This window comes from Pongo abelii, chromosome 19, assembly GCF_028885655.2.
Source record: "Pongo abelii isolate AG06213 chromosome 19, NHGRI_mPonAbe1-v2.0_pri, whole genome shotgun sequence".
In the NCBI taxonomy this organism is placed as follows: domain Eukaryota; kingdom Metazoa; phylum Chordata; class Mammalia; order Primates; family Hominidae; genus Pongo; species Pongo abelii.
Genome location: NC_072004.2, coordinates 98,633,884 through 98,661,380, shown reverse-complemented (window position 1 = coordinate 98,661,380; position 27,497 = coordinate 98,633,884). Strand labels below are relative to the sequence as shown.

The following is a 27,497-nucleotide window of genomic DNA, read 5'->3' as shown; positions in this document are numbered from 1 at the left end:
CCTAACCCTAACCCTAACCCTAACCCTAACCCTAACCCTAACCCTAACCCTAACCCTAACCCTAACCCTAACCCTAACCCTAACCCTAACCCTAACCCTAACCCTAACCCTAACCCTAACCCTAACCCTAACCCTAACCCTAACCCTAACCCTAACCCTAACCCTAACCCTAACCCTAACCCTAACCCTAACCCTAACCCTAACCCTAACCCTAACCCTAACCCTAACCCTAACCCTAACCCTAACCCTAACCCTAACCCTAACCCTAACCCTAACCCTAACCCTAACCCTAACCCTAACCCTAACCCTAACCCTAACCCTAACCCTAACCCTAACCCTAACCCTAACCCTAACCCTAACCCTAACCCTAACCCTAACCCTAACCCTAACCCTAACCCTAACCCTAACCCTAACCCTAACCCTAACCCTAACCCTAACCCTAACCCTAACCCTAACCCTAACCCTAACCCTAACCCTAACCCTAACCCTAACCCTAACCCTAACCCTAACCCTAACCCTAACCCTAACCCTAACCCTAACCCTAACCCTAACCCTAACCCTAACCCTAACCCTAACCCTAACCCTAACCCTAACCCTAACCCTAACCCTAACCCTAACCCTAACCCTAACCCTAACCCTAACCCTAACCCTAACCCTAACCCTAACCCTAACCCTAACCCTAACCCTAACCCTAACCCTAACCCTAACCCTAACCCTAACCCTAACCCTAACCCTAACCCTAACCCTAACCCTAACCCTAACCCTAACCCTAACCCTAACCCTAACCCTAACCCTAACCCTAACCCTAACCCTAACCCTAACCCTAACCCTAACCCTAACCCTAACCCTAACCCTAACCCTAACCCTAACCCTAACCCTAACCCTAACCCTAACCCTAACCCTAACCCTAACCCTAACCCTAACCCTAACCCTAACCCTAACCCTAACCCTAACCCTAACCCTAACCCTAACCCTAACCCTAACCCTAACCCTAACCCTAACCCTAACCCTAACCCTAACCCTAACCCTAACCCTAACCCTAACCCTAACCCTAACCCTAACCCTAACCCTAACCCTAACCCTAACCCTAACCCTAACCCTAACCCTAACCCTAACCCTAACCCTAACCCTAACCCTAACCCTAACCCTAACCCTAACCCTAACCCTAACCCTAACCCTAACCCTAACCCTAACCCTAACCCTAACCCTAACCCTAACCCTAACCCTAACCCTAACCCTAACCCTAACCCTAACCCTAACCCTAACCCTAACCCTAACCCTAACCCTAACCCTAACCCTAACCCTAACCCTAACCCTAACCCTAACCCTAACCCTAACCCTAACCCTAACCCTAACCCTAACCCTAACCCTAACCCTAACCCTAACCCTAACCCTAACCCTAACCCTAACCCTAACCCTAACCCTAACCCTAACCCTAACCCTAACCCTAACCCTAACCCTAACCCTAACCCTAACCCTAACCCTAACCCTAACCCTAACCCTAACCCTAACCCTAACCCTAACCCTAACCCTAACCCTAACCCTAACCCTAACCCTAACCCTAACCCTAACCCTAACCCTAACCCTAACCCTAACCCTAACCCTAACCCTAACCCTAACCCTAACCCTAACCCTAACCCTAACCCTAACCCTAACCCTAACCCTAACCCTAACCCTAACCCTAACCCTAACCCTAACCCTAACCCTAACCCTAACCCTAACCCTAACCCTAACCCTAACCCTAACCCTAACCCTAACCCTAACCCTAACCCTAACCCTAACCCTAACCCTAACCCTAACCCTAACCCTAACCCTAACCCTAACCCTAACCCTAACCCTAACCCTAACCCTAACCCTAACCCTAACCCTAACCCTAACCCTAACCCTAACCCTAACCCTAACCCTAACCCTAACCCTAACCCTAACCCTAACCCTAACCCTAACCCTAACCCTAACCCTAACCCTAACCCTAACCCTAACCCTAACCCTAACCCTAACCCTAACCCTAACCCTAACCCTAACCCTAACCCTAACCCTAACCCTAACCCTAACCCTAACCCTAACCCTAACCCTAACCCTAACCCTAACCCTAACCCTAACCCTAACCCTAACCCTAACCCTAACCCTAACCCTAACCCTAACCCTAACCCTAACCCTAACCCTAACCCTAACCCTAACCCTAACCCTAACCCTAACCCTAACCCTAACCCTAACCCTAACCCTAACCCTAACCCTAACCCTAACCCCAACCCTAACCCTAACCCTAACCCTAACCCTAACCCTAACCCTAACCCTAACCCTAACCCTAACCCTAACCCTAACCCTAACCCTAACCCTAACCCTAACCCTAACCCTAACCCTAACCCTAACCCTAACCCTAACCCTAACCCTAACCCTAACCCTAACCCTAACCCTAACCCTAACCCTAACCCTAACCCTAACCCTAACCCTAACCCTAACCCTAACCCTAACCCTAACCCTAACCCTAACCCTAACCCTAACCCTAACCCTAACCCTAACCCTAACCCCTAACCCTAACCCTAACCCTAACCCTAACCCTAACCCTAACCCTAACCCTAACCCTAACCCTAACCCCTAACCCCTAACCCCTAACCCCTAACCCTAACCCTAACCCTAACCCTAACCCTAACCCTAACCCTAACCCTAACCCTAACCCTAACCCTAACCCTAACCCTAACAACCCTAACCCTAACCCTAACCCTAACAACCCTAACCCTAACCCTAACCCTAACCCTAACCCTAACCCTAACCCTAACCCTAACCCTAACCCTAACCCTAACCCTAACCCTAACCCTAACCCTAACCCTAACCCTAACCCTAACCCTAACCCTAACCCCTAACCCTAACCCCTAACCCCTAACCCCTAACCCCTACCCCTAACCCTAACCCTAACCCTAAACCCTAAACCCTAAACCCTCACCCTCACCCTCACCCTCACCCTCACCCTCACCCTCACCCTCACCCTCACCCTCACCCCTACCCTCACCCTCACCCCTACCCTCACCCTCACCCTCACCCTCACCCTCACCCTCACCCTCACCCTCACCCTGAACCCTGAACCCGAACCCGAACCCGAACCCGAACCCGAACCCGGAACCCGAACCCGAACCCGGAACCCGAACCCGAACCCGGAACCCGAACCCCGGAACCCGAACCCGAACCCCGGAACCCGAACCCGAACCCCGGAACCCGAACCCGAACCCCGGAACCCGAACCCGAACCCCGGAACCCGAACCCGAACCCCGGAACCCGAACCCGACCCCTACCCCTACCCCTAACCCTAACCCCCAACCCTAACCCTAACCCTAACCCCCAACCCTAACCCTAACCCCCAACCCCACCCCCACCCTAACCCCCAACCCCCACCCCAACCCCAACCCTAACCCCTAACCCCTCACCCTCACCCTCACCCCTCACCCTCACCCTCACCCCTCACCCTCACCCTCACCCTCACCCCGAACCCCGAACCTGAACCCCGAACCCCGAACCCGAACCCCGAACCCGAACCCCGAACCCCGAACCCGAACCCCGAACCCCTAACCCCGAACCCGAACCCCGAACCCGAACCCCGAACCCCGAACCCGAACCCCGAACCCGAACCCCGAACCCCGAACCCGAACCCGAACCCCGAACCCTGAACCCCGAACCCTAACCCTCGCCCTCGCCCTCGCCCTCACCCTAAACCTTCGCCCTCACCCTAACCCTAATATTGAGCACTGTCAGTAAAATACATAAAACCCTTTGCCAATTCAGGAAGTGAAAATGACACTTTACTGTTTTAATTTGCATTTCTCTGCTTACAAATGGATTACACACATTTTCATGTGCTGTTGGCTACTTATTCATTCAGAAAACATACTAAGTGCTGGCTCTTTTTCATGTCCTTTATCAAGTTTGGATCATGTCATTTACTGTTTTCTTTCTGATGTAAACTCTCGAAGTCTGAAGGGTATTGTCTTTTCCTGACACATATGTTGTAAATAATTTTCTGGCTTACATTTTGACTTTTAATTTCATTCATGATGTTTTTAATGAGGAATTTTAATTTTTATGAATGCAAGTTACAATAATTCTTTCATTGTGATTTCTGACATGTCATGACAATAAGGGTCTTCTCCTCCAAGAGCACAGAAGTATTTACCAATACTGTCCTTAAAATCGGTCACAGTTTCATTTTTTATATATGCATTTTACTTCAACTGGGGCTTCATTTCAGTGAATGCCCTATTTGAAGCAAGTTTCTCAGTCAATTCTTTTCTCAAAGTGCCAAGTATGGTAGATTGCAAACACAAGTGGCCACATAATGCTCCCACCTCCTTTGCCTCCTCTCCCAGGAGGAGACAGGCTCCATCTTTCCACTCCTTGATCTGGGCTTGGCCGTGTGACTTGCGCTGGCCAATGGGATATTAACAACTCTGATGCGCACAGAGGCTGTAGCATGTGCACGGGGGCTTGGTCTCTCTTGCTGCCCTGGAGACCAGCTGCCCACGAAGGAGCCAGAGCCAACCTGCTGCTTCCTGGAGGAAGACAGTCACTCTGTCTCTGCCAACCCAGTTAACCGCAGACATGCAGGTCCGCTCAGGTAAGACGAGCACAGTCACTGCCCTGTGAGCCAAACCAAATGGTCCACTCACAGAATCGTGAGCAAATAAGTGATGCTTGTGTTAAGTCCCTAAGATTTAGGCAAAAGCTGAGCATTTATCCCAATCCCAATACTGTTTGTCCTTCTGTTTATCTGTCTGTCCTTCCCTGCTGATTTAAAATGCCCCCACTGAATCTAGTACATTTTTATACAATCAGGGATCTGCTCTTGGATTAATGTGTTCCCACCTCGAGGCAGCTTTGTAACCTTCTGAGCACATCCTAATTCCGGGTGACTTCCGGTGATGGGAGGCCTGTGCATCAGCTGCTGTCTGTAGCTGAGTTCCTTCACCCGTGCTGTCCTCAGCTCCTTCACCCCTGGGCCTCAGGAAATGAATGTCATGCTCACATCACTCCAGATCTAAAACTTGGGTTCTTGGGCCAGGCGCGGTGGCTCACGCCTGTAATCCCAGCACTTTGGGAGGCCGAGGCGGGTGGATCCCAGGGTCAGGAGATCAAGACCATCCTGGCTAACGCAGTGAAACCCCATCTCTACTAAAAATACAAAAAATTAGCTGGGTGTGGCGGCGGGTGCCTGTAGTCCCAGCTGCTCGGGAGGCTGAGGCAGGAGAATGGCGTGAACCCAGGAGGTGGAGCTTGCAGTGAGCCAAGATCACGCCACTGCACTCCAGACTGGGAGAGCAAGACTCTGTCTCAAAAAAAAAAAAAAAACTTAGGTTCTTGGAAGTTCAGGAAAGGGGGTTCTTTCTCTAGGATCCTTGAAGCGCCTCTAAGGGCATCTTCACAAAGTTGGATGTGTGCATTTTCCTGAGAGGAAAGCTTTCGCACATTATACAGCTTCTGACGGGGTTACTTGGCCCACAGATGTGAAGCTGAGGCTGAAGGAGACCGATGTGGTTTCTCCTCAGTTTCTCTGTGCGGCACCAGGTGGCAGCAGAGGTCAGCAAGGCAAACCCGAGCTCGGGAATGCGGGGTGGGGCAGGTACGTCCTCCCTTGAGCTACAGCAGATTAACTCTGTTCTGTTTGATTGTTGTTGTTTAGTTTGCGTTTTGCTTCTCCAAGATTGTGCTTCATCAGGAAAAGCTTTGGATCACAATTCCCAGTGCTGAAGAAAAGGCCAAACTCTGGAAAAAACTTTGAATATTTTGAGCCAAATGTGAGGACCACGACCTGTGAGAACGGAAAATAAATCCTGGGATCCCAGACTCACTAAGCCAAAGGGAGAGGTCAAGCTGGGAACTGGCTTATGCAAACCTGCTTCCCATTTGGTTCCTAAATAAGATAGCTATTACACAAAGATAAAAAAGCTACATCCCTGCCTCTACCTCCATCGCATGTAAAATGTGTATTCAGTGAACGCTGACCAAAGACAAAAGAAGGCAACCATTTGCCTCTGATTTACCCACACCCATTTTTTCCATTTCTTCTCCTTTCCCCAATACCCACACTTTTCCCCTTTACTTACTGAGGTCCCCAGACCATCTCTGGGAAAAGCACGGACCAGTTTTTCCTGTGGTGCTCTGTTCTTTTCTCAGGTGTATCCTTAACCTCGCAAATAGATTTCTTGAAACAATTGAGACTCACCTTGGTTGTGTTCTTTGATTGACGCCTGACGCAGCTTCAGGAGGCCCTGAGAACGTTGCACAGCGTAGTCGGGCAGTAGCTTCGGGATATGTAAGATCACCATCAGTACATAGGAGTTGTGCATTGGTTTGGTCTGGAAAGAGGAAAATTCAAAGTAATGGGGCTTACAGGTCATAGACAGATTCAAAGATTTTCTGATTGTCAATTGGTTGAAAGAATCATTATCTACAGACCTGCTATCAATAGAAAGGAGACTCTGGGTTAACATAAGAGACTGTGGAGATAGATGAAGTTTCATAGGTGGCCACCCTTAGAGACAATAGATGGCAAATGTTTCCTGTTCAGACCCATAGAAGGTGCTAGACTCTCAGCCAATGTCTTCAGGATCAGAGAAAAACCTGGAAAGGGAAGGGATTCTCTACAGAATGTAAGAATGTCCCCCACAAGAGACAGCTTGGCAAGGCCATTTCAAAGTATGTCAAAGAAATATATTTTGAGGTAAAATATTGATGTCACGGCCTTCTGCCTGTCATGTGGTGCTGTACTGGAGTCAGGTTGGAATCTGGTATCTTATTGCTACAGAGTGCCTTGTCAGTCTTAAGATCTCTGTTTTAATGTCGTTTCTGGTCAGTTCTACCCAAATTCCAAAGGGAGGAGGGTACAATGAGGCTTGTCCAGCCCCCACTCCTCCTCATCACGGCCTGAACTAGTTCTTCAGGTTTCTCTGGAATCCCCTTGGCCCAGAGGTGGGGTCCACTCAATCGGCTGTGGGGCTTAGAAATTTATTCTTGGTTTACGCAGCTTTAGGGAGGTGCTCTGAGACCCGCAACTACACTCGACTTTAACAGACACAGACGACCCTGAAGGTGTGGACTGTCTGCTGGTGGGATGCTGGGCAAGTTGCTTAATGTCCTTGAGCTGCTATTTGCTAACTGTGAAGTGGGATCCTGGTCCCTGACAGGCAAGATTGTGGCACACGGAGAGCTGGTGCACGTGGGCGACTGTCCCCTAAACTCGCGTCCCTTCTTTTTAATCATACCCCCACTGGCTGCACCTGTACCTCCTCCCAGGCACACACTGAAGAGAATGAGCTGTGGTCCTCGGTTCGAGGACCCCCGTGCCCAGGCAGCAGTGGTGGACACCAGTGTCCCGGAATGGTGTAGAAAGGCTGACCCCTTCATAGCCAAAGCCTGGGGTCTCCTGTTTCCCTCCTCCTCTCCCCACTCCTCCGCCAACCCCGCCCTCTTCCACTCACCCCCATCCCCTGCATAATGGGTTTCTAGCTGCCTCCTCTGGCTGCCCAAACAGGACAGGCAGGAAAAACTGGCTTGGTTCTGAGTAGGCAGTTTCAGGGCCTTAAGGAGAAATTCATCGGCCATTAATCAGGGACTTCCCTCTGGGGAGTTGGCAGCTTCAGGTGTGGTCTCTGGAAAAAATCCCCATAACTTATTATCAGAGAATCTCTGTCTTGGGTGGCAGAGGCAGCCTGGTTGGGGTGGGCACCCCAGCTACGGAAAGGGGCAGCTCCCCCCTCTTTCCTTGGGGCTGCCTGTGGAGAGGCTCGAGCGGGGCACAGTCCATGACGAGACATTAATCTTGTGGTTGGATTTTTCCTTTTTTTAATAAAGAAGAAAGATAAGGTATTGTGCTCATCTTGTAAAAATCAAGCACGCAGAACATCAGTCTATTCCACAAAGAAACACAACCTAAGCAAAGATTTGTTACAGGCAGTGGCCAGTTACAGAGACAGTAGGACTCGCATTGGGGGTTTTGTATGGGAAAGAAAGGGAGTCAGACACAGATGTGATGGTGGACACAGGAGCAGGAAGACAGAGCAGCTGACATTTCCAGAAATAGCTGGCCAGAGGCCAGCAGGAGGGAAACACCGACCCGAGGAAAGAGAGACAGGGATTGGGAGAGAAATTCAGAAGAGAATGAGGCACCCACACAGACAGACACACCCCCACACACAGATATGGATTCAAAGAGACACGCACACTCTGAGTTTCTAAGAGTAAGTCACTGTCAGTTCCTGGTGTGAGCCACCTGCCACATGGACACAGTTTCCTCTTTCTGATAAGTTTTTTGACCTATCTGAACCCCCTACTTAATTACCTATAAAATGAGTCATTGCAAGGATGACAAAGACACTCTCCTTGACCAAACCCCACTCAGGCTCCTTTGAGCCTTCTCCTTGATGAAGCCTTATCCTTGGCCTGCTGAGCTCAGTGCTAGCAAGGAATGCTGCTAAGGTCGAGAATCTTCCCCACTCTTGCTATCTAACCAAGTTCCTCTCAGCAACTTTTCATCATCTCCCTCACCTTGCTCATTGGCTATCCCCACTTGTCTCTGTTGTATTGAGAGTTGAATTCAGTCTCTCTCTCTCCTCTTCCAATAGTCTTTTTTTTTAAGAGACAGGGCCTTGCTCTGTCAACCAGGCTAGAGTGCAGTAGCACAATCACAGCTCACAGCAGCCTCAAACTCCTAGGCTCAAAGGATCCTCCCACCTCAGCCTCCTGCGTAGTTGGGACTACATGTGTGTGCCACTGCACCAAATAATTTTTTAAAACATTGTAGAGATGGGGTCCTGCTTTGTTGCCCAGGCTTGTTTTGAAGTCCTGGCTTCAATTGATCCTCCCACCTGGGCCTCCAAAGGTGCTGGGATTACAGGCATGAGCCACGACACCCAACCTATTGCAATAGTCTTGAATAGTCTTTTTGCCATTTTGAACAACTGTCTGGGGAGTAATTCTCTTTGACAGGGGCATAAGAGACACTGCCCGTGAGTCCTCAGCACTAGTATAGCCTGAACGAGTGTTCAGACACCTCACTGTGTTGTCCTGCCTGTTTGGGGCTCTCAGATGGGGTCCCTTCATCTCTGTAACTTTGGTTCTAGCCATGTGTCTGGCCCAAGAGGGCCACACATGTATGAATGAACCTCGAAGTGAAGGGCTTACCCCCATGTACAAATGGCCAGCAGGTATATGAAAAAATGCTCAACATCACTAATCATCAGAGAAATGCAAATAAAAAACTGCGATGAGGTCTTATCTCACCTCAGTTAAAATGGCTTTCTTCAAAAGACAGGGAATAAGGGATACTGGCGAGGAGGTAGAGAAAGGGGGACCCTCACACACTGTTGTGGGAATGTTGGTTAGTACAACCACTATGGAAAACAGATGGAGGCTCCTCAAAAAACTAAAAGGGGCTGGGCACGGTGGCTCACGCCTGTGGTCCCAGCACTTTGGGAGGCCAAGGCGGGCGGATCACAAGGTCAGGAGTTTGAGACCAGCCTGGTCAACATGATGAAACCCCATCTCTACTAAAAATATAAAAAATTAGCCAGGCATGGTGGTGCGCCCCTGTAATCCCAGCTACTTGGGAGACTGAGGCAGGAGAATCACTTCAACCCAGGAGGTGGAGATTGCAGTGAGCGGAGATTGCACCATTGCACTCCAGCCTGGGTGACAGAGCAAGACTCCGTCTAAAAAAAAAAAAAAACAATAAAAGTAGGCTGGGCACAGTGGCTCACACCTGTAATCCCAGCACTTTGGGAGGTGGAGGCAGGTGGATCACAGAGTCAGGAGATCGAGACCAGCCTGGCCAACGTGGTGAAACCCCGTCTCTACTAAAATACAAAAAATTAGCTGGGTGTGGTGGTGCGCACCTGTAAATCCCAGCTACTCAGGAGGCTGAGGCAGGAGAATCGCTTAAACATGGGAACCCAGGAGGCAAAGGTTGCAGTGAGCTGAGATCACGCCACTGCACACCAGCTTAGTGACAGAGCAAGACTCCATCTCACAAAAAAAAAAAAAAAAAACCTAAAAGTAAAACTACTATATGATCCAGCAATTTCACTAGCTGGGCTTATGGTCAAAAGAAACAAAATCAATATATCATAAAGACATCTGCATTCCTGTGTTTACTGCAGCACTACTCACAACAGCCAAAATACGGAATCAGCCTATGAGTTCATCAGCGGATGATGGATAAACAGAACATGGTGTGTATACACAGTGGAATATTATTCAGCCATACAGAGGAATGACAGCCTGTTATTTGTACAAGATGGAACTAGGTATCATTATGTTAAGTGAAATAAGCCAAGCACAGAAAGACAAACATTGAATGTTCTCACTCACCTACTGAAAAAGTAGCTCTCGTGAAGATAGAGGGTAGACGCGTGGTTACCAGAGACTGGGAAAGGTAGCAGGAAGGGGGGGACAAAGAGAAGTTGATTAAAGGGTACAAATATATGGTTTGATAGAAGGAATAAGACCTAGTGTTACATAGATCATAGTTGACAATTGTCTACTCTATATTTCAAAATAGCTAGAAGAGAAGAATCAGAATGTTTCTAGCATAAAGCAAAGACATTCCAAGTAGGCTGATTTGATTTTTACAATTATATGAATGCATTAAACTATCACATGTATCCTGAAACTATGTACATCTATTATGCATCAATAAAAAAGAAAAAAGAAACAAGAACTAAGATTTTAAAATCAGCACTGTCCTAGTGGGCTCCTTAAAAATATTTTTCTTTGGGAGGACAAAGTAGGAGGATTCCTTGAGCCCGGGAGCTTGAGGCTGCAGTGAGATCGTGCCACTGCACTCCAGCCCGAGCGACAGAGAGATACACTGGCTCTAAATATAAATAATAAAAATATAAATATATATTTTTGGAATAAATAAATGAATAAAATATCTTTGCATGCTGGTGAGCCCAGGGCTGCAGTCTGCCCTTGGCAGCTCAGTGACACAGCCAAGGTGGCTGAACGGTCGTCGCCCACTAGAGAGTGGAGGTCGCCCTCCAGAGGACCTTATCAGATGTACGTGCAAAGCAGTTTTTGAGACAGTTTTCTACTCAGAGTGTGGTTTAGCCATTCAAGGAGAGAGATCACAAAGGAAAACTACCTTTAGGAAAGGGGGTGAGAAAGGTGTAAGTTCCCAGGCTTGGGGGTCCTGGCCCTGCCTAGCTGTGGGCAACCCCGGGAAGGCTGAGCCCCGCAGGCTGTACGGACAAAGCATCTCACTTTCCACACTGGCCACAGGTCTATCCCTGGCAGTAAACAGGTCACAGGTGGGCAGCAGGTCTAACACCTGTAGCGAAAGAACGCAGGAGAGGAACTGAGGCTCTGCTACCAGCAGATGCTCCACGCACATCCCACAGGGAGGACCACGCACAACTCAGCTGGCCACAACCAGGAAAAGGGTGCCCAGGGCCTCAGAGCTGCTTCATGGGGCCACTTCCAGGCTCCCAAGCGGTAAGGTGGGTGCCCTCTCAAGAACAGAAGCGGAACAGCCTGATGTTAATGTTTGGGAAGAAGAGAACAGTGATACCCCTGGTTACCTCCCACCTCTCTCTGCAGTTCTCATGCATCTGTGCACACACGCTCACACACACCTACGTCCATCAATCCACTCACAATGTTTGACCTAAAGCAGAAACCATATAAACGGCAGGATAAGGAGAAAACACAAAAGGAACTGAAAGATTCAAACAGCCACTAACACGCCAATTTGCACCTTGCACAGGGCCTGGAAGTAATGACACGGCTTTTCGTTATGAATCAACGGTCTCATGCTTTCATTTTAACAAACAACCTGTTTGCTACTTTCACTGGCAACTGGTGTTTTTTCTGGTGTGGTGTTTTAATACAAAAGTATGTTAGGGAGAAGAGAAAAGACATTCTAAAGAGTTGGATAGGTTGCCTTTGGCCCACCTGGAGTCAGCCCACTGCCCACGCCACCAGGATCAGGCTCAGGGCCCTGGCTAGAGAAACCTGAACACCAGGACCCACCGCCCACCAATGCAGAAGAGAAGTCGGAATGCTTTTTGAAGTGGGTGGAACAAAAACGGAAGAAATGGGAATTTGGTGAGAAATAAGGGAGGTGGACATCAGAATCTGCAGAGCAGTGGCTTCCAAACTGTGTGATTGCAACCCCAGCCAGAAAAACACTTTACGTCGTGGCTGAGGGCACATACATGCACGCACATAGGCACAATACAGGAAATCTGGAATACAGAAAGCCCTGGAATTCCTCAATAACATCCTGCCCACATGTGAATTCTGCCCTAGCTGATGGATTCTCTGAGGCCTAGGCCCAAATCCACACCCACTGTTTAGCCCAGAGCCAAGCCTGGGGGTGTAGGGTCCCCTACACATGGGTGTCCAACCCCATCCCTGTCCCGAATAGCACGGGTGCTTCTCAGTGCCACAAATGTTGGCGGCGGCTGGGGACGAGCGGTCCCTCCAGGGCTCCACGCCTGCCTCCACCACTGAGGCCAGCACAGTGGGACTGGGCTAGGGAGACAGGCAGGCCGGTCTACCCACCAAAGGAGCCAGTCTGCTTCCATCTAGTCAGCAGCTCCAGGGAGCGCATCTCCCTCCAGGAAGGGCAGGAGGCCAAGAGGAGCTGGAAAGGTGGGCATTTGATATCAAGAGGTATAAAGAGAGCTCCTAGGGGTCCCAGACATCAACTAATAAAAGCACCTCGGAAGTTCATAGATGGGGAAACGGCTGAGTGAATATACTGTGTTATCCAAGTCATGCGGAGAGGAAGGGCTCGAACCCATGGCTACTACTCCACACCCCGTCCTCCTCCTCCTCTTTCCACTAAGTTTTTGTGATTATGAAAGTAGCTTACGTTTGGTGTAGAAAATACGGAACATACGGAAAAATTTAAAAAGACTCGGGCAAAGAGTCATGTGTCACTTATGACCGGAGGCCGTTGCTCTTTATTAACCGATGGCAATGTTTTCTTCCAAATTGTTCTGCACGTTTTTGGCGAGAGCATGAGGCTGTGCAGCGTCCCCTCCCTGGCGCCCGCCTGTGCCCTGCACATTGGCCTACACTGCGGTGATCTCACTTGGCCCCCCCCTGATTCCCGACATACAGCAGCGGAAGCTGAGGCTCCGGGGGAACAGCCTCAACTGATTCTGTCCCTGAACTTCCATACACAGCCCGGGAGTTGTCTTAGAGTCATGATTTATTTAACTGTTCTTTCATTTTACAGAACATAAAATGTATTGTTTCCAACTTTTTTCCTATGGTAAATAATGCTAAAGTAAATATCTCTGTGCATGAAACTTTTTGTATATGTTGGAATATCCTTAAGATAAGGCCCCAGAACTAAAAGTACCCTGTCAAAGAGTGAGCATTTCCGGTTCTCCTGCTGTGCTTTGCTGCAACGTTCTCACTCCACATTCCTGGGGCAGGTAGGGGAGGGCCAGCTGGGTTTGGATCATAATCCTGAAAGACACAATCCCAAACACCATAATCTCGAATGTTGAAATCCCTAAAGATCAAAATCCCTAAAGTCTAAAATCTCTGATATTTCAGATGACCACAGTTACAGGGCTGTGTGCACACAATTAGTAACCATAGTGATATACACGTACACATTTCTCTTTTGACTTATTTCTTTATGGTCTGTCTTCTTATAACTGCTACACCCATGCTGCTGTCGTTAGTTTCCTCAGTGTTTATGCAAAAATACCTATGTTATCATTGCCTATTTTATTGTGTAAAGTGGCCTATGAAATGTTCTGTTGTGTTTTTATGTTTCTCAAATACATACCTTTTAAAAATGTAAATAAATAACATTGACATTATTTTTTCCAGAATTATATTTTTGGGATTTTGATCTTTGGGATTTCAGGATGAGGTATTTGGAGTTGTGACTTTGGGGATGATGACTGGCTCCTGTGCCGTCCCACCCATCTTTGCAGCATGGGACCTTGGCATCCCCACCTCGGCCCTGGCTCTACCTGCCCTCACAACGGACCAGGCCAACTCAGTCAATGTGGAGGCAGCGTCAGGTAGACCTGGGGCTGAAACTCAACACTGGTGTTCACCTTGACCTAGCTTCTCTGAGCCTCAAGGTCCTCATCTGGACACCAGTGGGGTTAGGGGCTGAGGCACATCAGCACTAAGCAGGAGAGCTCATTGTTGGCATGCATCAGCTGTGGCTGTTCTCCAGCCCCTCCCACTGTCCACTCATTCTGGCTGCACTCACCCTCTCACTTGCTGCTGATAAACCCACCAAGTGAACCCCTGGGAGGGGCACACCAGCTCCAAGACATCCTGGTACTCCCAGAGTATCTTAGCCAAAGGTTTAACTAAAGTAGGACCAGAAGAATAACCACTCCTTAGATTCTCAGATGAAAGGGTGACACTGTCACACAAGAGTGCCGAAGGTCATGGCTACAAAGTCGTGTCTTTGCCTTAGTTGCTCCCAAGAGCTCAACATGCCTGCACCCTGGGCAAGGAGACCTTCAGTTCAGTGGGAGGTTGTCTCCAGATTCCCCAGTTACCTCCACAGGTGCTGCCAGTGGGGAGGGGCAGTGATGGCACCATGATGCCATTGCAAGGACCCTCTGCAGGGCCTCAGGTATGTTCTAGAAAAAGCAGGATGCTTGGGGGTGGGGTTGCTGAGAAGTGATTTACAGAGTATGTCCCAAAGGAGGGCCTGCAGGGGTTAGGATAGGAAAGAACTGACTCAGCAGTGCAGGCCCCTCTAGAGCCGAGACTCTCCCAGCAGTGCAGGCCCCTCTAGAGCCGAGACGCTCCCAGCAGTGCAGGCCCCTCTAGAGCCGAGACGCTCCCAGCAGTGCAGGCCCCTCTAGAGCCGAGACGCTCCCAGCAGTGCAGGCCCCTCTCTAGAGCCGAGACCCTCCTAGCAGTGCAGGCTCCCTCTAGAGCCAAGACGCTGCAGGGTTAATCAGGGCTGCCCAACAGTCCATCCCCTCTTCTCTCTCCGAAATCAAGAAACATTCCGAATTCCAAAATGCATCTGGTCCCAAGGGTTTCAGTTAAGGGACTGTGGCCCTGTGTAATGCCAGGCAGTGACAAGGACTGTGACTGGGAGCCATCATAAGTCGATGCTGAGTGCCAAAGGGAGGAAAGGAGGCAGCGGTCCTTAAAGGGCCCACTGGGCTCAGATCCCACGCCTGAGCCTCCGCCTCTCCGTGCAGTCCCGAGGATGGCACACAGCCTTCTGCACGAACCGCAATGAGCTGGGCTCCCTCATCACCGCTGGGAGCGCTCTGAGAAAGCAGGGCCCACTCCACGGGGTTCTGCAGGAGAACGGCGAAGGGTGCTGTTCAACCTGCTCAGTCAGTTGCTAGGTGAGGAGAATTTAGTATTCATAAGCGAAAATTTCTAAGTTACTGGAATTAATTATGGGGTTTGATTCTACATTATCCAGAAAAGCCTAGATGCCACACAGACTCATGCTGAAAGCTCCCAGTGCACCTGCACAAACACACCCACACATGCACCCATATCATATACACAAGTGCAAACATGTTCACATTCACGCTCACTCCCACATATTCAGATCATATACACACTTGTGCACACGTGTTCATATTCACACTCCTACACACCCAGATCATACACACATGCACACACTTGTGCATACACATTCATGCTCACTCCCACACACCCAGATCATATACACACTCGTGCACACATGTTCACATTCACGATCACTCATACACACCCAGATCATACACACACTTATGCATTCACACTCACTCATACACACACAAATAATATACACACTTGTGCATACATGTTTGTATTCACACTCCTACACACCCAGATCATACACACATACACACACTTGTGCCTACACATTCATGCTCACTCCTACACACCCAGCTCATATACACACTTGTGCACACATGTTCACATTCATGCTCACTCATACACACCCAGATTGTACACACACTCGTGCACACATTCACACTCATACACACCCAAATCATATGCACACTAGTGTACGCATGTACACACTAACACACAAATCATACACACTCATACATACCCCCAAATCATATACACAGTCATGCACACCCTCACACATATAATCCAAACACACAAAAATATATGCATGCGCTCATTCACACACAATCTCACACATACATATACAGCCATGTGGGATTTTTCTGCCATTTTCAGAAATGTAAGTTTTGTAGTTCCTGCTTTTTAAAGACTATAAATCATTTTTAATTTACTTTCATTCTCAATTTTGTTTGTTGTAAGTAGCTTGATTATCATACAGCATCCAACGACACATATTTCCTTTATTTTTTTTGAGATGGAGTCTTGCTTTGTAGCTCAGGCTGGAGTACAGGGGTGCGATATCGGCTCACTGCAACCTCTGCCTCCTGGGTTCAAGTGATTCTCCTGCCTCAGCCTCCCGAGTAGCTGGGATTACAGACACGTGCCACCACACCCAGCTAATTTTTGTATTTTTAGTAGAGATGGGGTTTCACCATGTTGGCCAGGCTGGTCTTGAACTCCTGACCTCATGATCCGCCCACCTCGGCCTCCCAAAGTGCTGGGATTACAGGTACGAGCCACTGTGCCCTGAATATTTTCATGTTAAAAATGTTTTATTAAAAAACAAAGATGTCCAGAAGAGTTTCAAAGACAGTACTACAACTTCCCACAGACCCTTTCACCAGCTTCCTCTAATGTGAGCATCTTACACAGCAATGATGCACGTGCAGAAACTGAGACACTCACATCGGTGCAATCTCAGCAGCTCACGTCCAAGACCCCAGGCTGCACTGGTCCTCACGTCTTCTTAGTCCCCTGCACCTGTGACCCTTTCTTGGCCTGTCTTTGTTTCACTGCCTTGACACCTTTGCAGAGTACTGCTCAGGTATTTTGCAAGATGCCCCTCAATTGGTGTTTGTGTGATGTCCTCTCTGATTAGATTGGAACTGTGCGTTTGCGGAAGAACACGGCAGAGGTGGGGCGCTCTTCTCATCACGTGCTCTCAGGGGCCACGACGTCATCATGCCTTATCACTGGTGGTCTGGACCTTTATCACCCGGCCAAGGTGAGGCCTGCCAGGTCTCCCCGCTGGAGAGTGACTGTTTTCCTCTCCATGTCCTACTGGTTAAGAGTGAGTCACAAAGTCCAGCATGAGCTCCAACTCCTACAGGAAGGAGCATCAAAGAATTCGGGCACCGCAGTAATTACTGAACATTTAGGGGAGACACTTTGAGACTATACAAATATCTTCTTTCTCTTTAAACTTTGCACATGAATTTTAGCATTCATCAGGGGAGCTTGCCTGCAGCACTGATGGTGATTTTTTTTCTTTTCTTTTCTTTTTTTTTTTTTTTTTTTGAGACAGAGTTTTGCTCTTATTGCCCAGGCTGGAATGCAGTGGCACAATCTCAGCTCACTGCAACCTCCCAGGTTCAAGCGATTCTCCTGCCTCAGCCTCCCAAGTAGCTGAGATTACAGGCATGTGTCACCAGGCCCAGCTAATTTTGTATTTTTTGTAGAGACAGGGTTTCACAATGTTGGCCAGGCTGGTCTCAAACTCCTGACCTCAGGTGATCCACCTGCCTCAGCCTCCCAAAGTGTTGAGATTACAGGCACAAGCCACTGTGCCCGGCCTGATGGTGATTTTCCCTATTTACTCCACATTTCTTGTTTGGAATTTGTTCCAAGGAAGGCCTGTCCCTTTCAGTCTTTTTTTTTTTTTTGAGAAGGAGTCTTGCTCTGTCACCCCAGCTGGAGTGCAGTGGCGTGATCTTGGCTCACTGCAAGCTCCACCTCCCAGGTTCACACCATTCTCCTGCCTCAGCCTCCCGAGTAGCTGGGACTACAGGTGCTCGCCACCACGCCCGGCTACCCTTTCAGTTTTAATTTATTCAATAATTTATTTATAGGCTTACAAATCCATGGACATTCATTTTATTCTTTGGGGTATAATCCGATTTTTGTGTGTGTGTGTGTGTGTGTGTGTTCAAATCATTCTAGCTGTGGCCACTGGGAGCTCTTACATTTTGGCTTCCATGCCCTTTTGAAATGCCCACATCTTTTTAAAATTTTTATTTTTGAGCATTTTCTTACTTCCCGGGACTACAAGATGCTCTGGGTTCATCTTGTATTTTCTCTCCCACATCCCAATTATCAGCCATTTCTCCAGGGATACTTGGCTCCTTTTATTGAAGATGAAATTTGGAAACTAACATCTGGGCATGGAATGTGCTTGCTGCTACTGGGGTGTCCCCTGTCAGAGGACAAACCCAGGATTTACAGATGTGTGTGCTAAGCCATGTATGAACACGCACATGTGTGTGTGTATATTTAACCTATCTGTATATATGTATTATGTAAACACGAGTTCCCACTGGCATATCTGACTATAAGTGACCACCTCAGGGTCCATTCTGGTCTGTAGATATGTATTATGTAAACACGAGTTCCTGCTGGCATATCTGACTATAACTGACCACCTCAGGGTCCATTCTGGTCTGTAGATATGTATTATGTAAACACGAGTTCCTACTGGCATATCTGACTATAACCAACCACCTGAGGGTCCATTCTGGCTTCCCCACTTGCTTTTCCATGACTTCCTTATCCAGCTGTGAGAATCCTGACTCTTACTACTGATACCATATTGACTTATTTGTGAAACCTTAGTATATATAAAAGTAGTTTCGGCCGGGCGCAGTGGCTCACGCCTGTAATCCCAGCACTTTGGGAGGCTGAGGCGGGTGGATCATCAGGTCAGGAGATCGAGACCATCCTGGCTAACACGGTGAAACCCCGTCTCTACTAAAAACACAAAAAATTAGCCGGGCATGGTGGCAGGCGCCTGTAGTCCCAGCTACTCAGGAGGTTTAGGCAGGAGAATGGCGTGAACCCGGGAGGCAGGGCTTGCAGTGAACCGAGATTGCACCACTGCACTCCAGCCTGGGTGACAGAGCGAGACTTCATCTCAAAAACAAAAAAAAGTAGTTTCAAAATTTCTAACGTGTATTGCTGTGGGAAAAAATTTTACCAATTGGAGTTTAGTGCTTAGATATGTAGAGTTGTTTGATTCTTTCCAGTATCTAATCAAAACACTGTTTTTGGACTTACCCAGGTCAGTTCCTTTCTGCCCACTCTTTCAGCGCAGGCGTGTCCTGCCGTGGAACACACTCTGGGATTCCTGTGTGGGTCTGTACCCGTCCTGTACCCGTCCTGTACCCGTCCTGTACCCGTCAGGACCCCCAGGCCCCGACTCTTGATGTTGTTCTTGCTCCTCTTGTTGATCTCGTTGTTCCTACAGTGAGGTCCAGTCCTGTGGGGTTTGACAAACACAGCATCACGTACCCAGCACTGCACAGCCACAGTTCAGCCCCTCGGTAGTAAACTCCTCTCCCCTCACTCACCCACTGGCAAATACTGATCTGTTTCTGTCCCGATAATTGTGTCTTTCCATATACACAAAAATGAAGACTGAGGGTGAGGCCCATGGCCCTGGGAAGCAGGCATAGGTTGGCGGGGTGTGGGCACACAGGGTTACCACGGAAGAAGATCCATGCTGCCCCCACAGCCAAGGTGGGGGACAGGGCAGGACCAGCCCCCCAAGGTGTGAACCTCGCCTGAGGCTATGCCCCACTCTGGAGCAGAACAGCCTCTGCAGAGCTTCCACCGTGCACGTAGGCAGTGCACAGTCAGGCCAGGAAGGGGAGGGCCCCTGTCTGCAGAGACAGGCCCGTCCTGGACAGGAGGGAACAGCATTCCAGGCAGATCCGCCGCCCGCTGCTCTTCCCAGAGTGGTTGTGTCCCCTCTGCAGCGTCCGCACCCAGCCGGCCTCCCCGGCCTCCCTCTGCAGCTGTCCCTCTCCATCCTCCTCTCCTTTCTCCCTCTCCATCCTCCTCTCCTTTCTCCCTCTCCATCCCCCTCTCCTTTCTCCTCTCCATCCCCCTCTCCTTTCTCCTCTCCATCCCCCTCTCCTTTCTCCTCTCCATCCCCCTCTCCTTTCTCCTCTCCATCCCCCTCTCCTTTCTCCTCTCCATCCCCCTCTCCTTTCTCCTCTCCATCCCCCTCTCCTTTCTCCCTCTCCATCCCCCTCTCTTTTCTCCCTCTCCATCCTCCTCTCCTTTCTCCCTCTCCATCCTCCTCTCCTTTCTCCCTCTCCATCCTCCTCTCCTTTCTCCCTCTCCATCCTCCTCTCCTATCTCCTCTCCATCCCCCTCTCCTTTCTCCTCTCCATCCCCCTCTCCATCTCCCTCTCCATCCCCCTCTCCATCTCCCTCTCCATCCCCCTCTCCATCCCCCTCTCCATCCCCCTCTCCATCCCCCTCTCCATCCCCCTCTCCTTTCTCCTCTCCATCCCCCTCTCCATCCCCCTCTCCTTTCTCCTCTCCATCCCCCTCTCCATCCTCCTCTCCTTTCTCCTCTCCATCCTCCTCTCCTTTCTCCTCTCCATCCCCCTCTCCATCCTCCTCTCCTTTCTCCTCTCCATCCTCCTCTCCATCCTCCTCCTTCTCCCTCTCCATCCCCCTCCTTTCTCCTCTCCATCCCCCTCCTTTCTCCTCTCCATCTCCCTCTCCATCCCCCTCTCCATCCCCCTCTCTTTTCTTCATGACTCTTTCCCTTTCCTGCCACAACTGAGCTGAGTGGAAGTGTTTTTCGCTGCTTGCTGACTTTATTCAACTTCAGGTTCTTGACTTTAAAGGTGGATGCAGGAAATGTGTGTCTTGTGTCACACGTGGAAATGTCGCTGAAATAAGTTACTCTTCACTGATGTGGCCTCGAGGGTTTTCTGCTGGGTTTCTGGACCTTGTAAGCAAAGCAGACCCTCACCCGACTGACCTCCCGGCTGTGATGACCTGTGTTTCTATCCCACACAGGGAGGGTGTTTATGGTCTGAAGTGAGGCCTCGTTAACTCCTCAAGAGTCGATTGAAGCACAATTTATTAGAGCCCAGAAATCATGGTAATCCATTCCCACAAGCACACGGCACAGCTAAACCAGCTCCAAGGAGGGTCCGAGTGTGGCCACAACTGCACCCCAGGCCCACTGTGCCAGCCGCTGGAGAGCGTGGGGCCCCTTGGCCCCTAAAGGTTTCCTGAAAAATCACTGACATGAGACAGATGGATTAATAGGAGAAAAGGTATGCAAATTTATTTAATGTGTACATATGAGAACCTTTAGAACGAAGACCCAAAGATGGGGGAAATTGTCCATTTTTATGTTTAGGTTTCATAAAGTATGAACAGTCCTCTAAAAAAGGACTGGACACAAAGGGCTTGATCTAATGTGAATAGACTGAGTGGGAACCCAGCAAGGTCTGTCTAGATTTGTCTTCGTCTCTGAGCATTTTCTTCTCTGGGCGTGGGGCAGGGCCCTCTCTGGAATGACAGTGTCATGACCGACAGTCAAACAGGGATGTCGGATCATTTCTCTCTAGTCAGTTCTTATATAGAAAGGTAGACGGAAAACTGAGGAATATTTTTAGGTTTTCTGACCAGCTCTGGGGAGAAGGGGTTCTGATTTCTGTGACCGGCCTTAGGGAAAAAGAGTCTGGTTTCTATGGCGCCTTGGGGGAGAATGAGACTGAGAGACAGGAGGGCAGGAGAAGGTCAGAGAAAACTTTTGCTTCTGAGGCTGCTGCTGAGGCCTTCATTTTGGGGCGTTGTTTTCTGAGCCCCAACAAGAGGAAGGAAGCCTCTCCCTCCAGGGGTCAGTCCTGGGCCTCAAGGGCACCCTCAAAGCAGGCAGCTCAGCTCACAGAGCTCCCCTCGGCCATGTCCTCCACCTGCTCTTCCTTGGTCCAGCACCTCACCTGCCCACACCTGCCCACACCTGTCTGGAGAGTCCCCAAGGTTGGAGAGCTGCTGAGTCAGCTGGGCCGAGCACACAGCGCAATACTTCCTTGTGCCTCCTAACCATGATGGGCGACATCAGAAATTTTATGGATGGGACAAGAAGAAGCTGGGCTGACAAGTCCAACATAGTGGAGCCAGCAACAGGCTTTTACTCTCCTCTCTGTCTCTTTTTCTCTCTCCCCCACCGCACCTCCATCCGCTCCATTCTCCTCTCTGCACATCAGCTTCCCAGACACTATTCTTGGTTTCTGTGGCTCCCAAACTGAAGCTTCCCCACAGTGGCTGTAACTATCCAGAACTGGGGCCACACTTGGGCCTCCAGGCAGGGGATCTAGTGATCACATTCTAGTCATCTCATCAGGCCAGCTCTGCTGAGCTCTGCCCTCCTTATCTCTCCTCTCCCCTCGAGCCCTCACCCTGGTTACCTGCACGAGTAAACTTGCCCCTAACCGACCCCCTTTCCTCCCTCTGTGTCCCTCAAGCCAACACTAACTCTGGCAAAAATGACCAGCCTGGCCGGGCGCGGTGGCTCACGCCTGTAATCCCAGCACTTTGGGAGGCTGAGGCAGGCAGATCACGAGGTCAGGAGATCGAGACTATCCTGGCTAACACAATGAAACCCCATCTCTACTAAAAATACAAAAAATTAGCCGGGCGAGGTGGCAGGTGCCTGTAGTCCCAGCTACGCGGGAGGCTGAGGCAGGAGAATGGCGTGAACCCTGGGGGGTGGAGCCCGCAGTGAACCGAGATCGCGCCTCTGCACTCCAGCCTGGGCAACAGTGAGACTCCGTCTCAAAAAAAAAAAAAAAAAAAAAAAAAAAAAGACCAGCCTGAAGCAGAGATTGGGTCCCAGCCTGGCTCTGCATGGCCCTCCACTCCCGCCTCACCTCACAGACAGAACGCTGCCCTGTGGAGGGGTCCTTGGACCCTCTTGGTGGGTGCCAAGGCCTCAGTGGTGAGAATAGTCCAGGGGCTGGCACTGCGTGGGAAGGGTGAGCTCAGACAGCAGGGGAGCCTGATCCTGCAGGTCGACTTCTGTCTTCTAAGAGAAATGAAAAGCTGGGGATTTTAAGGAAAGGAATGCCTTGACCCAACCCTCATACCTTACATAATAATTAACTTAAAAGGAATCATAGGTTTAAACAGAAAATCTATATAAGAGGTTTACAGTTTAATTTAAAAACTATAATAGGTTTATAGTTTTTAAATTAAAATTTTAAATATAGTGGTTTATAAAACTTTGAGAAGAAAACAGAAAATCTCTATGAATGCTGCAAAAGTCACTGTTGAGAGAATGAAAACACAAGACATAGAGTTGGAGAAAATATTTGTGAATCACATATCTGGCAAAGGAATTGTATCTAGAATAAATAAAGAACTCTCAAAATCCAACAGTAAAAACACCAAATAATCCAATTACAAACTGGGGAAGGACTTGAACAGATGCGTCACCAAGCAAGGGATATGGATGAGAAATAAGCAGGTGAAAAGATGCCACCAGGGAGATGTAAATTACAGCCACTAGGAAACGCTTTTCATTTATTCCAGGATGGCTGAAATGTAAGCACGGAAAATGCTGGGTGCGCACAAGAACGTGGAGCAGCAGGCACTCATTCCTGATTAGCAGGAGTGCAAAATGAAGTGCCGGCCTGTGGTGTTTTCTTATAAAGTTGAGCATACGCTTCCCATATGACTCAGCAATTGCACTTCTGGGTATGTACCCAAGAGAAAAAAAGCTTATGTTCACACAAAAACCTACAACGCAAATGCACAAACAGCTCTATTCAACAATCATCCCACCCTGGAAACAACCCAAATATGCTTCAGTGGCACAGGCACCTCCACGCAGAACCCTACACAGCACTCAGCACTGACGGGGAGGGAGCGGCAGACGCGTGGTCGGCTCGGCGGGTCGCGACGTACCCAGAGCGAGGAGCTGGTCTCCAAGTGCTGCCAGCTGCGTGATTTCCTCTTCAAAAGACAAAACCACAGGGAGAGCTGCCGGGGCTGGGTGGGGGGAGTGTGACTATGAACGGAGTTCTGGGGGTGATGTAACTGTTCTGTATCCACAGTGTTGCTACATGAATCTATAAATGTGTTAAATTCATAGAACTGTACACCAAAAAATAGCAGTTTTGCTGAATGTTAATTCAGAAATGAAATTAAAATTTTAAATTAACAACAAGCAACTTTACAAGGGAAAAAAACAACAACAACCTCATTTCCTCCCCACAAAGCCACCTCGTGAGCCTGGGTGGTGTCTAGCCAGTCCTGCTGCTGAACCTGCTCTGACCTGGCCTAAGGGTAGGACTCGAGGCTGGGAGCCAAGGGCCAACCACAGGACATGCAGCAAGACCCACTTCGCTGGTCTGTCATGCACACCGCACCAAGTCTGTGTTCAGGATAAACCGGGGCACACTCTGAGCTGGGCCTGTCTCCGGCTTCAACCAAAAAGCCTGAGCTCTGGCAGGTGAAGGACCAGGCGTTTCTATTGGGCTATGGACTTGTCTAGGAGGCAGCCACCTCTAAGCCACCCAGGATGGTTTCGGTTGTGTTTGGATGGAGTTCTGAGTTTTGCCAGTTAAAATTCCTTCAGGAGCTCTCTATGGGGGTAAAGTGCAAGATTTGGGGTGGAAAAATGACAAGTGAGAGGACTGGAAGGAACATTATGGACTGTTCTCCCTTCTGCCTGCAGAGATGGGGAGCCTCTCCCAGGCCATGCGGAAGACCTCACAGGAGGACCAACTGCTGCCTTTCAGCCTGGCCTAGGGAACAGCCCCTGACTCAGCCTCGGTAGGAGGAGGTGGGCTGGAACCAAGTTTCCCTGCATCAATCCAGGCAGGCAGCCCCGAACAGTGCACTCCAACATGGGATAGTGAGCCGGCTTGGGGGACGGGAGCTGTCTAAACAGGAGCGTGCAACCCCCATGCTGGGAGCTCCCCAGGGTCACAACTACCCAGAGTCAGAGCTGCCCAGGGTCACAGCTACTCGAGGTCAGAGCTACCCACAGTCAGAGCTGTCCTGGGCATCAGAGGAGCAGAGGTAGGAAGGGCTGGCTTCAGGTGAGAGTTATGCTACAAAGGGTCTTGAAAGCCAGTGTTGTTGACAGGGTAAGGTGCCTGGGTAATAGCACGGGAAGAAAAAGGCTTAGAGTTGGAGGGGAAAACATGAACTGGAGTTGGGGGAGCGCACCTGCCCCCCTCAGAGACCACAAGGCCTCCCCAGGGCTGGGCTGTGGCTGCTGGAGCTCCCAACCCATGCCAAGTGTCAGAGCCTGGGCAAGACCCTCTGGGGCAGCCTGGGACCACCAGAGGTCAGAGCTGGAGGAGGCTCAGCTGGGGCCCTTGCACCAGGCAGGAGGCCCAGAAAACAGACAGTGCTCTTGAACTGTAGGAAAGCAGCTCCATAGAGAGGCAAATCCCACTCCAGCTCAGGCAATACTCAACTACATGCATGTGCATGCTCTCAAGGGGGCTTTGGGGCATGTGGTGTCGGCATTGGACCCAAATATGGCTCAAAGCTTTCATTTACCATAGTATTTCTTTATTTTTCTTGCAGATTGAGAAGGGTTAGGGAGGAGTTTAGGGAAGTGAGTGAAGCAGGAAGGTGCTGACCAAGGGAAGTTAATTCCATACAGAGGAGGATGGGGGGACAGAAAGGCAGGAGGAAGAGGAGGAGGAGAATCTTCGCACAGGGGGTGTCAGCTGATGGGGGCAGCATGGGTGCCCACAGAGCCCTTTAGCGGTCGTTGGTTGTGTGCAGAGAGGCCACAGCAGGCGAGGCGGGCAGTGTCTACCAGCCCCAAGGAGACACCAAGAATCCCTGTCCTTAGGAAGTCCCCTCTTCCTTCTCTTGAGTCTCATCTCGGAAAGAGGGAGCTGTCAGTCAGAGCTCAGGCCAAACACTGGGGCTAATAGGGGTGAGAGCAGGGACCTGTGGGGTCCTCACCTCTGTCCGCTTCTCACCTTTCTGGCTCAGGCCAGGCTCAGCCCGCAGTGGTCTACTGTCCTTCTATGTCATCTATCTACCTACCCACCTATCTAATCATGCCATCTATCTCATCTATTTTTTTCTATCAACCATCTGTCATATATCTACCTACCTACCTTTCCATCTATCATCTAGTTCATCTATTGCTATCTATTATCTAATTTGCCTATCAAGTATCTATCCATCATCTATTTCTATCATCTATCCATCACCTGTTACCTATCACTCATATACCATCTATCCCTATCTATCGTCTATCTAGCCAGCAATCCACCCATCATCTACTTCATCTGTTTCTACCTGTCTCCCACCGCCTCTCCCCACCCCTCACCAGAGAGTATGCAAGCACGACCACGTCAACAGGCCCTAAAGTCACAGGTTCACACAGCACGTTTTCTGCTCCATCATGTGTTTTGGGTGGGGGGCAGCAGAGCTGGGGGAGAAGAGATAAAGGAATTATGTCAAACAGGGACTGTCTTGTCTGCCTCAAGGGCCTTTCCTCATCTATAAAGCAGATTTTTTCTTGTAGAGCACCACGAGAGCTGTGAAATGTGAGTGAGGGGTGAGGCAGGCCATGGGGCCTTCCACAAGGTGGGCAAGATGGTTGTCTCTGGGGAACCAGCTGGCCAGAGGGGGCCAAGTGCCAACCGGTCTGGATTGGTAAATCGAGCAAAGCAGCAGGCAGAAGTTTACAGAGGCAAGTATCAGCGCCAGGGGTGAACGCTGGGATTTTTCAAATGCAAGAGACATTTCAAGTAAGGGGAAAACCTCCCCCGGGGCTGGGCTGAGAAGCTAGTAGGGTGATGGGATGAGTGAGAATGACAAGTTGCATCTGATTGTCCTGGAGACCTGGCTGAGAACTCTGTGTGAGTCTCTCAGGTAGACGGTTACACTTGTTTTCAGTGAGCGTCAGTTTCCATAGAGAACTGTATGGTGATCGCCAAGAACCGAGGGGGCCCAGGAATGCCCCAGCAGTGGTCTGGAAGGGCTTGTGGGGCTGGGCAGGAGGTGGATGGGGACCGGGTGCAGGCAGAGGAAATTCAAGGGAACAGAGGCAGAGAGATGGTGCCGTCTGGGGAAAGCAGCGCACCCAGGACAGAACAGGCCTGAGAGCCACACACACTCACAGCAGCTTCCCAAAATGTTTGTTTTCCATGCACCAAGATGCTCCCCCAAACCCTCTGCAGCCTGTTCCCTGCCTTGGGGGTCCTGAGGGCCACCCTTCAGGTCTGGGGTTCAGGTCGCTGTTCCTTTCTCGGCGCCCCTGGTGTGTCCATGGGATGAGCTGATTGGCCCACCTAGTGGGAACCTGTGCACCGCGTTTTGTGCGGCCCAGGGGAGGAGGCTTTGCCTTTCCTGGAGCCCACTTTATCAAGGGAAAGCCTGAACCCTGGGGCCGGCCAGGGCAGTGAGCTAGGGTGGAAGGCAGTGCTGGTCATGGAGGGCCAGTGTCCAGCCCTCTGTTCACCAGCTCCAAGAGTGATTCTGGAAACAGAGCCCAGTCCCTGGGCCCAAACCTTTGCCTCTGCCCTTCTTTCTCTCTACAAATTAGAGGCCACGTCCCTCGCCACTGAAGCCTTGTACCCTGACCCATTGTCTGAACCTGATGGAGTCTAAATGCAGTGAGCAGGTGCCAACCTTTCCTGGAGCTCTGC

General features: G+C 49.9%; 1 long non-coding RNA gene across 1 annotated transcript; it reads right to left on the bottom strand.

Annotated features, from left to right (window-relative positions):
- Window positions 1–12,864: 12,864 nt before the first annotated feature.
- On the bottom strand, window positions 12,865–26,275 carry LOC129051466 (uncharacterized). The gene is made up of 3 exons (XR_008515752.1): window positions 26,174–26,275; window positions 19,114–19,315; window positions 12,865–13,464 (listed from the first exon to the last, which is right to left on the bottom strand). It is a non-coding gene; the product is annotated as an uncharacterized LOC129051466 (long non-coding RNA).
- Window positions 26,276–27,497: the final 1,222 nt, after the last annotated feature.